General features: G+C 27.4%; 1 long non-coding RNA gene across 1 annotated transcript; it reads right to left on the bottom strand.

The window, feature by feature from the left end:
* Positions 1 to 2,631: 2,631 nt before the first annotated feature.
* On the bottom strand, positions 2,632 to 8,972 carry LOC121250042. Its single transcript, XR_005937697.1, has 2 exons — positions 8,698 to 8,972; positions 2,632 to 2,773 (listed from the first exon to the last, which is right to left on the bottom strand). It is a non-coding gene; the product is annotated as an uncharacterized LOC121250042 (long non-coding RNA).
* Between the last annotated feature and the right edge of the window lie 252 nt (positions 8,973 to 9,224).

Here is a 9,224-nt window from a genome sequence, read left to right as displayed (position 1 = left end):
TGCGGTAAATTATAAGTATATTTATAAGTTAACCATTTAGATGAATCATATATAGAAATCAAGAATGAAAAGTAGTATTGTCTATATATGTATAGAATGAAAAGTAGGTAGTATGTTTTTAAGTAAGCCTTGGTTTGGTTTGAGATATAGTTGAGATCTTGTACGGTAAAATCATCTTCCATCTTCAATCCAAACGGCAATTATTTCATTTTCAGAGATGTTTTCACATGGGTTCACTAATGACAAAAGGGGTGTTTTGCTTTTCACTTTTCAGTCTGATTTTACTTTTGCAAATGAAAGAGAAAACTCATCTAGATGATAGAGAAAGGCTTCCTACTTGATCATAGTGACGATTTCGTTAAAAAAAAAATTTGATATAGAATCAAATTAAAGTTAAATAAAAATATTAATATTTTGAGTTAAAAATATTAATATTTTGAGTTAAAAATATTTTTATTTTTATTTTTATTTTTACTTTTATGTTAAAAATTTGAGTTAGTAATATTTTTTATATAATTTGATTTTATAAAAATATTTTCATCTTATAATATTATTATGAATTATATTATAAAAAAATGGGTATGTAATTTAAAAAATTATTATTGCTTATTTATAAATATATTTATAAATAAAATAAAACTATTATATACTATGCAATCATTTGTGAAACCCACATCTATCTCTTCTCAAACAACTTAAAATCATCTCATCTCACTTTCAATTCAAACACAAAATTTTCAAAAATTATCTCAACTCATCCTAACTCACAAATCTTATTACTATTCACAAACCATCTCAACTCATATCATCTCATCTCTCAATCCAAACACAAAAAAGAAATCACACACTCAAAATATGGGTCAAGCAAGATTGTTAGCAAAATATGTGCCCATTGCTATGAAATATTGTTAGAACGTTGCTTCACTTGTTATAACAAGCACGCCAATTGCTACGTTGCCTCTTAAGAGTCGTTATAAAATCTTGCTCTAACTAATAAAATGCATAGAATTCTAGGATTAAGGAGTGGTTTTGAAAGAGAGATGCTTCTATTTGATTTCATCTTATTTCATTTCAATATCCAGATATCACAAACATAAATATTTTTCAATTTTAAGTTTTTAATTTTTTAATTTTGTTCATCTTAATCATTATCTAATTATTATAATTTTTCCAAACTTTCAAACAAAACACAAAAAATATTAATTAAAATTTTAAAAATTTTAAAATAAAAAATTATATTTTAACAATATTTTAATTTAATAATATTTTTATGAGAAAATATATTTACAATCGTGAATAGTGCAACCGCCGCGTAATCATTTTGAAAAAAGTGAATAAAACATGAGATCTACATAAAAAAAATTAATTTTTTAATAGTAGTCCATATTTTTTTCAAAATGATTATGCGATATTTACACACTTTACAATTGTACTTAGAATTACTCTTAATGTATTGTTAAAATTTAGGTTCAATTCGCACGGGCAAAGCTCCACTAACATAAGCTCAATATATATATATAAGAAAAGATATTTGTAATCGTGAATTGTGCAATCGCTGCGTAATCGTTTTGAAAAAAATAAATAAAATATAAGATCTATGAAAAAAATTAATTTTTTATTAATAAATCTTATTCTTTTTTAAAATAATTATATAACGTTTACACACTTTACGATTGTATATAGAATTATTATATATATATATATATAATTTGAATTCTGCCTTAATTCAGGGATAAGGTTTTCCTTTTATAGTATAAAGAGTTCTTGTTTATAATTATTAAAATAAAACAGTAAATCAATCCGTAAGTGAACAATAGGTACTGTTTAATCACGGGCTCAGGGTGTCATCATTGTATCTTTCCAGCTGTCTTAGTGGGCGATTGCTTTTGGCACAAAGTGACAAAATAGAATTCGGTCGTCTCTTTGCCCTCCAGCTGTCTCTGAAGACGGCTGCTTTGGACATAAGGCGATAAATACTTCAAAAGAGATTTAGTCAGTCTTTTTTAAACTCAAGTAGTATATATATATATATATATATAAAGAGAAGAGCACCATGTTTTGTAAAACAAGAGTAGTGTCCTGGTTTTGGAGGGTAGTCGGTCGTTTCGATTCCAAGAATCTGGCCGTCTACTTTCCGCAGTTGGGCACGTTCAAGGCCATTAGCCAGTAGCCCGATTGTCAGCAAAATTGAGGTCACGATTGGACAAATAACTCTGTTTCACTTCTTTTTATCTTCATAGTAATTATCTTAATCCTCCTGAGCAGCATGAGATAGATGACTAGAGTTTGATGAGATTTTGAGCTGATGATAAATCATGGATGATGATGTTTTGGGGGTACAGAATCAATTATCTTTAATCCACACTACTGCTTCTTCGTACGTATTTGGTAAATATATATTGAACATCAAGATCAGTTAAAAATATAGAAGGAAAAATTTAATCGCAAGCAATTCTATGCATCAATACGCGTATTCATTCGATACGATTGGTTAGAAAGTAAATTTTATTAAAATTCGTATAATTTTAAATTTAGAAGATAAAGATAACAATATTAATATGTAGATTAATACACAAACTTACTTACCCTAATAAAACTCAAAATAGAAACAACTCGAGTCTCAAAATGTATACACATGAACTGAACAATATTATAGGTACCTTGATCACCAGAAAACAAAGCACAACGTACAAACAAAGGTTCACATGATGAGAAAGCGTACAAGTCTAAGCAAACTAGCTAGCTAGCCAGCTCCTGATGATCTGATATCTACCTTAATCTCTCAAACTCTATTATGGTTTGGAGATCATTCTAAAAGGTATATATAGAATGATCATCTGCTCGTATCAGCAGTGGCCGGCACGCGCGCGCGCACATATATATATATATATATATCACTGCGACATTAAAAAGCAACACACACCTCGGCAAATGGGGAGATCCTCATCAATTATTTTTGGAAGAGGTGGGCTTGGAACCCCATTTAAAGATACTAGCCGTGACCTTGCCTCGCTGTGGAGGTTGGTTTCCAAATGAAGGGGCCGGGTGGAGCACTTTCTTTTGGCCGGAATCTTGGTTGCCGCCATTCCCACTCATGTTGAAAGCACTATCTCTCTCTCTCTCTGTTTTCAGCTTCTGAAGGGTTTGAGTGCCGCCATTTTCACTGGACAGAGAGGCAGATCTTATAGGGTTGGAAAAGGTAATTTGCCTAGGTAGGACCCAATCTGACGTAGCAGCCTCGTGGTTTCCCACGCAATGGGGTATACCGTCATGCCTTGCGTCAAGGATGAAGAGGTTTACGCCGTTTGAAGTAGTAACGGTGAGATGAGAGGAGGTAAAATTAATATAAAAATTAAATAAAATATTTTTTTTAATAATATTATTATTTTTGTATTTTAAAAGATTGAATTATTTATTATATTTTATATAGAAATTTAAAAAAATTATAATGATAAAATAAAATGAGATAAAATATTTTTATTATTCAAACCAACCTAATTATAGACAAATTTTTCACATCGAAATAAAATTCGAAACATCTAAAAATATTACTGTCATATAATTTACAGACTTATTAGCTTGATAAATGTAGCAAATAATTGAAATTGTAGAACAAAAAAAAAATACCATATTTAAAAATCTGAAAATATGAATTTTTATTTTCTCAAGAATTAACTTGTTTGATAAAATTCTATTTTAATTTCTTGGTGGATTTTCTAAAATATCAATTAATTTCCAGATGAACTAATTTATTTAATTCTTCAAGTAGTACTGATCTATATATAATTAAAATATCAAAACATCATTAACTATTTCTTCGTTGCATGAATTAAAATTGTCAATATATAATTAATGATCATCATATTGATATTAAAATATTTATTTCTTTCTTAAAACCCCCACCAAAATTAGTACTATATATTGAGTACTGTAAATATCATTTTTAAAGTTACATAGAATGATATTTATCAAAATATTTATTTCTTTCAAATGTTTATGAGTGAATATTATTAAAAAAAGGGAAAACAAAAGGGCAAACAGATTGGCCTGGAATTACGGTGATCAGACAGCGACATCTCATCTAACTGCTGAGGCCTCTCGATCGTTATTTATTCGTGGATCCGGCTTGCGTCCTCTGCAAAAATTAACTTACAAAGATCACATGTTGATCAACAACTCGAATCACTAAAATATCTTTCTATTTATTTATTATTTTCTTTTCTCCACAGTGGGCCAGTGCCACGCCATGCCACTCATTTTAGTCAAATTAAAATCCTCCACGCTGCCACTTCAGATTGGAAATTCCTCTCGTAATTATTTATTATTATTTATAAATTTCAAGTCATAAATTTTACTATTATTTATAAATTATCTCAACTTATCTCATCTCATTTTATATCTGAATTTAAATTTTCTCCAAACACATTTCATCAACTGTGACGTTTTCAATAAAAATAAATTTTATTTATCCATTAAACACACTAATAATAAAAAAAAAAATTCATCTATTTAACCATTGAATATGATAACTAGTATCAAAGACATTTATATTTCTTTGTTTTTTAATATCTATAATAAATAATATATTACATATCATCGCGTAGTACAAGGCATTCTCTTTAAATTTATTTTTAATAAAACTTTGACAAAAAATTTATACGAGTAATATTAAATACAGTCTTAAAATATTCAAGTCTCGCATATTTCTTTTTAAAAAATTATATTTTACTATTATAAATATAATTTTTTTATGTGAGTCCTAAATTTATCCTTTTTTTTTAAAAAAAATTATTTAAAATTTATACACCTTATAATTAAGGCTATAAATATCATTTTTGAAGTTAGGATGAAATATTTTGGACACGAGAGTAAAATTATTGTAAGTGAAAGCGTGGAGGATTTGATTGAAATGAGTTGAATGCATGGTACACCGCAGTGGGGGAGTTCAAAAGATGACAAGATATTTTGAAAAAATTATACTGATGAGATGAAAAAAAATATTTTTACTATTCAAATAAGACCTAATCATAGATAAATTTTTCATATTGAAATAAAATACGAACAATCTAAAATATTAGTGTTATATAATTTATAGACTTATTAGTTTAATAATTGTAGCAAATAATTGAAATTGTAGAACAAAAAAATACCATTAAAAATCTGAAAATATGAATTTTTATTTTCTAAAGAATTAACCTGTTTGATAAAATTCTCTTTTAATTTCTTGGTGGATTTTCTAAAATATCAATTAATTTCCAGATGAACTAATTTATTTAATTCTTCAAGTGGTATTGATGATCTATGACATGGCCTGGATCATATATATTAATATATGATTTGTATCCACAAAAATTTGGATATATATACTTATCAAAAAGAAAAAATTTGGATATGACTCTCAACCTAAGAAAATGACCGAAATGCCCGCTGACCATGATCTGAATAATTCAAAATTTCAAACCAAACCCCAAAATTCCAAAGAAAATCATTGCCGGCGGCCACTAACAAGTTCCAAAAAAAATCGAAACTTCCTTTGTGAAGAAGAAGAAATTCAAGGAGTACCACCCATTGGGTCCAAATCATTGATTTCTTTTTTATAATATCTATAAATATATAATATCATGGGTGTGTAACCAAAGCTCAAAAGTACCTTACAGTCAAAAAAAAAAAAAAAGTACCTTGAGAAAATTCATATTGTGACCAATTTATAATTTGACCATGTAGATTTTTTAAGAAGTGATAATTCTAAAAATTATTCTATTGAAAATTAAAAAAAAAACGAAGTTCTTATCAAAATTAGTGTTGAGTTTAGTAATTTTTTTCTTGGTTTTTATTTGTTGTAAAATTTTCATTCATATATGAAATCTTAACCTTTTAGGACTTGTTTGGATACTAATTAAGAATATCTCAAAATATCTATAAATATTAATGAAATAATTTGTAAATAATTTGATTTTATAAAAATTTTTTCATCTTATAATATTATTATGAATTATATTATAAAAAATGGGTATGTAATTTAAAAAATTATTATTGCTTATTTATAAATAAAAAAAAATTATTATATACTATACAATCATTTGTGGAACTTACATCTATCTCTTCTCAAACAACTTAAAACTATCTCATCTCACTTTCAATCCTAACACAAAAATTTTTTAAAAATCATTTCAACTAATCTCAACTCTCAAATCTTATTACTATTTATAAACTATCTTAACTCATATCATCTTATCTCTCAATCCAAACGCAAAATAGAAATCATACACTCAAAATATGGGTCAAGCAAGATTGTTAGCAAAATATGTGCCCATTGCTTTGAAATATTGTTACAACGTTGCTTCACTTGTTATAACAAGCACGCCCATTGCTATGTTGCCTCTTAAGAGTCGTTATAAAATCTTCTCTAACTAATAAAATGCATAGAATCCTAGGAGTGGTTTCAGGTTTGAATAGAGAGATCATTCTATTTTATCTCATCTTATCTTAATATCTAGACATCATAAACACAAATGCTTTTTCATTTCAAATTTTAAAATAAAAATTATATTAAAAAATTATATTCTAACAATATTTTAATTTTATAATATTTTTATACAACTTTTTTCTCTTTTCTTTTTCAAAACTCCATAAAATATTTTAACTTAAATTATTTCTAACTTATTTTATATTAACTTAATATTTTACTATTATTCACAAATTATTTTAACTCATTTTAACTTATTTACACTCACTATTCAAAATATTTAAATAATAGTTTTTAGCGAGTAGTCATGATGTTACTCTATTTCAGACTTGACAAATTAATGTATTGTTAAATTTTAGGTTAAAGAGTTCGCACGGACAAATGTCCACTAAGAGCATTCTTATTGATTTGGTTAAATTCATCTTTAAAATTTAGTTAATATCATTATTTTTTATATTTTTCTATTCTATTTAAATTCAACCCTCACATTAGATTATTCATTCACTCTCTATATAATAATAAAATATTATTAATTTAATAATTTTTTTATTTAATTTATTTTTATCACATTTTGTATCTCTACCAATTAAATGTTAATAATAATTATATTGTAATTAAATTAATATTAAAAAAATCATATTTTCAAAAATCATTTAATGCTAATAATTTTTTTTATTAAACTCATTTAAAATTCTATCAAAATTTTTTGATTATAAATCAAATAGTATTTTTACTTAGAGTGAGAAACTAATTCTTTAATGTTTATTTAGAGTGAGAAATTAATATTTTAATATTTGGTAAATCAATTGTGATTCTTTATATTTGGCCAATTACTATAGTAAAAGTCTAAATTATTTTAGATTTATCTAATTCAATATAGAATATTTTTTACATCAATTATATAAATTTTAATAAACATTCTCATTTGATCAAATCATAAAGATGCTCTAAGCTATATATTTATTCCATCAAATTGGGATTTCTATTTTCTTCACGTTTTGTCAAAATGTTAATCATTCACGGCGTGACAAGAGAAAATTCCATCAAATTGGGATTCGAGATGTCCGACCTTAAAAAAAAATAACAATTATAGTCATTATGGTCTTATATTTTCGTCTGAACGTGCCCCACGTTTTTTTATTAATGGCTTTGCAAGTTGCAGATTCCGGAACATAACATTGATTAAAATATATATATATATATATATATATAAAGAGAAGAGCACCCTGTTTTGTAAAAACAAGATTAATGTTCTGGTTTTGGAGGGTGGTCTCGTTTTCATTCCATGAATCTGGCCGTCTACTTTTTGTAGTTTGGCACGTGCAAGGCCAGTAGCCACTACCCCGATTGTCAGCAAACATGCGGTCACAATTAGACATATAAACTCTGTTTCGCTGCTTTTTATCTTCATAGTAATTATCTCAAAAGAACGCTACTTTCACATTTTGTTTTGATATTTTATGTTTTTTTATTTTTTTAATAATTAAAAAAATAATTATTAATGTTTTGATATTTTTTATTTATTAAAAATATTTAAAAATGATAAAAAAAATTTAAAATTAATTTTGACAAGATATGAAGGACAAAATAGTACCGCTCGTTATCTTAATCCTCCTGAGCAGAATGAGATGACTAGAGTTTGACGAGATTTTGAGCAGAAGAATCATGGACATTGATAATGTTTTGGGGTTACAGAATGAATTATCTTTAATCCACAGTACTTCTTCTTCGTACAATTTGCGCAATCCGACCCACTCATGTATTAAGTTAGTTTTAACACACAAATAAAGCTGGGAACGAAGAAGTAGTTTGTCCCTGTAACTCGTGCGGCTAGCTTATACATATCATCATCTACCACCACCCATTCCTTTAATTTTCTTCCACTGGAAGAACCTCCAACCCTTCTTCTCATCGGTCCTAAATTTGAAGCACTCTCTCTCTCTCGATAAATGTCAGGTGCCATATCTGTGATCCGGTGTGCTAAAACTGTACTGGGCGGGCTTGTATATATATAGAACAACTCGAGTCTCAAAATGTTAATTAGCGGCCATAGGGAAGAAGATATAAAATGGAGATTAAATACATAATTAACATCTGCTCATGATATCATCTTAATCATCAGTATACACAGGAACTGAACAATATATATATATATATATAGATATGTTGATTACCAGAAAACAAAGCACACGTGCAAACTAGCTAGCTGATCCTGCTGATCTGATATCTACCTTAATTTCTCAAACTCTATTATGGTTTGGAGATCCTTAATTAAGGTATATATAGAATGATCATCTGCTCGATCGTATCAGCAGTGGCCCACACACACACATACACACACTCACACACATGCATATATATATATATATTTACATCACTACGACATTAAAAAGCAACACATGACACCCATGATAACATCCATCATATTAACATCCCCATGAACCCTAAATTAACCCAGAACGTACACCTCAGCAAATGGGGAGATCCCCGTCAATTATTTTTGGAAGATGAACCAGGAGAAGTTAGCTTGGAAACAATGTTTTGAATGCCGTATCGGACGTCGTACCAGTCAAGGTACTGGAACGAAATATTTCGATACCGGTACCGTTTTAGGATAGTATTTCGGGACAACGTTTCGGAATAGTCGATATATGAATAAATTATATATATATAAATTATATTTCAAAATAATAGTCTATATATAAATAAATTATATATAAATACATATATATAAAAATTATAAATAGTCTAGTCTGAA

Source organism: Juglans microcarpa x Juglans regia, chromosome 2D (assembly GCF_004785595.1).
Source record: "Juglans microcarpa x Juglans regia isolate MS1-56 chromosome 2D, Jm3101_v1.0, whole genome shotgun sequence".
NCBI classification, from domain to species: Eukaryota; Viridiplantae; Streptophyta; class Magnoliopsida; order Fagales; family Juglandaceae; genus Juglans; species Juglans microcarpa x Juglans regia.
This window is presented reverse-complemented; position numbering and strand designations above follow the sequence as displayed.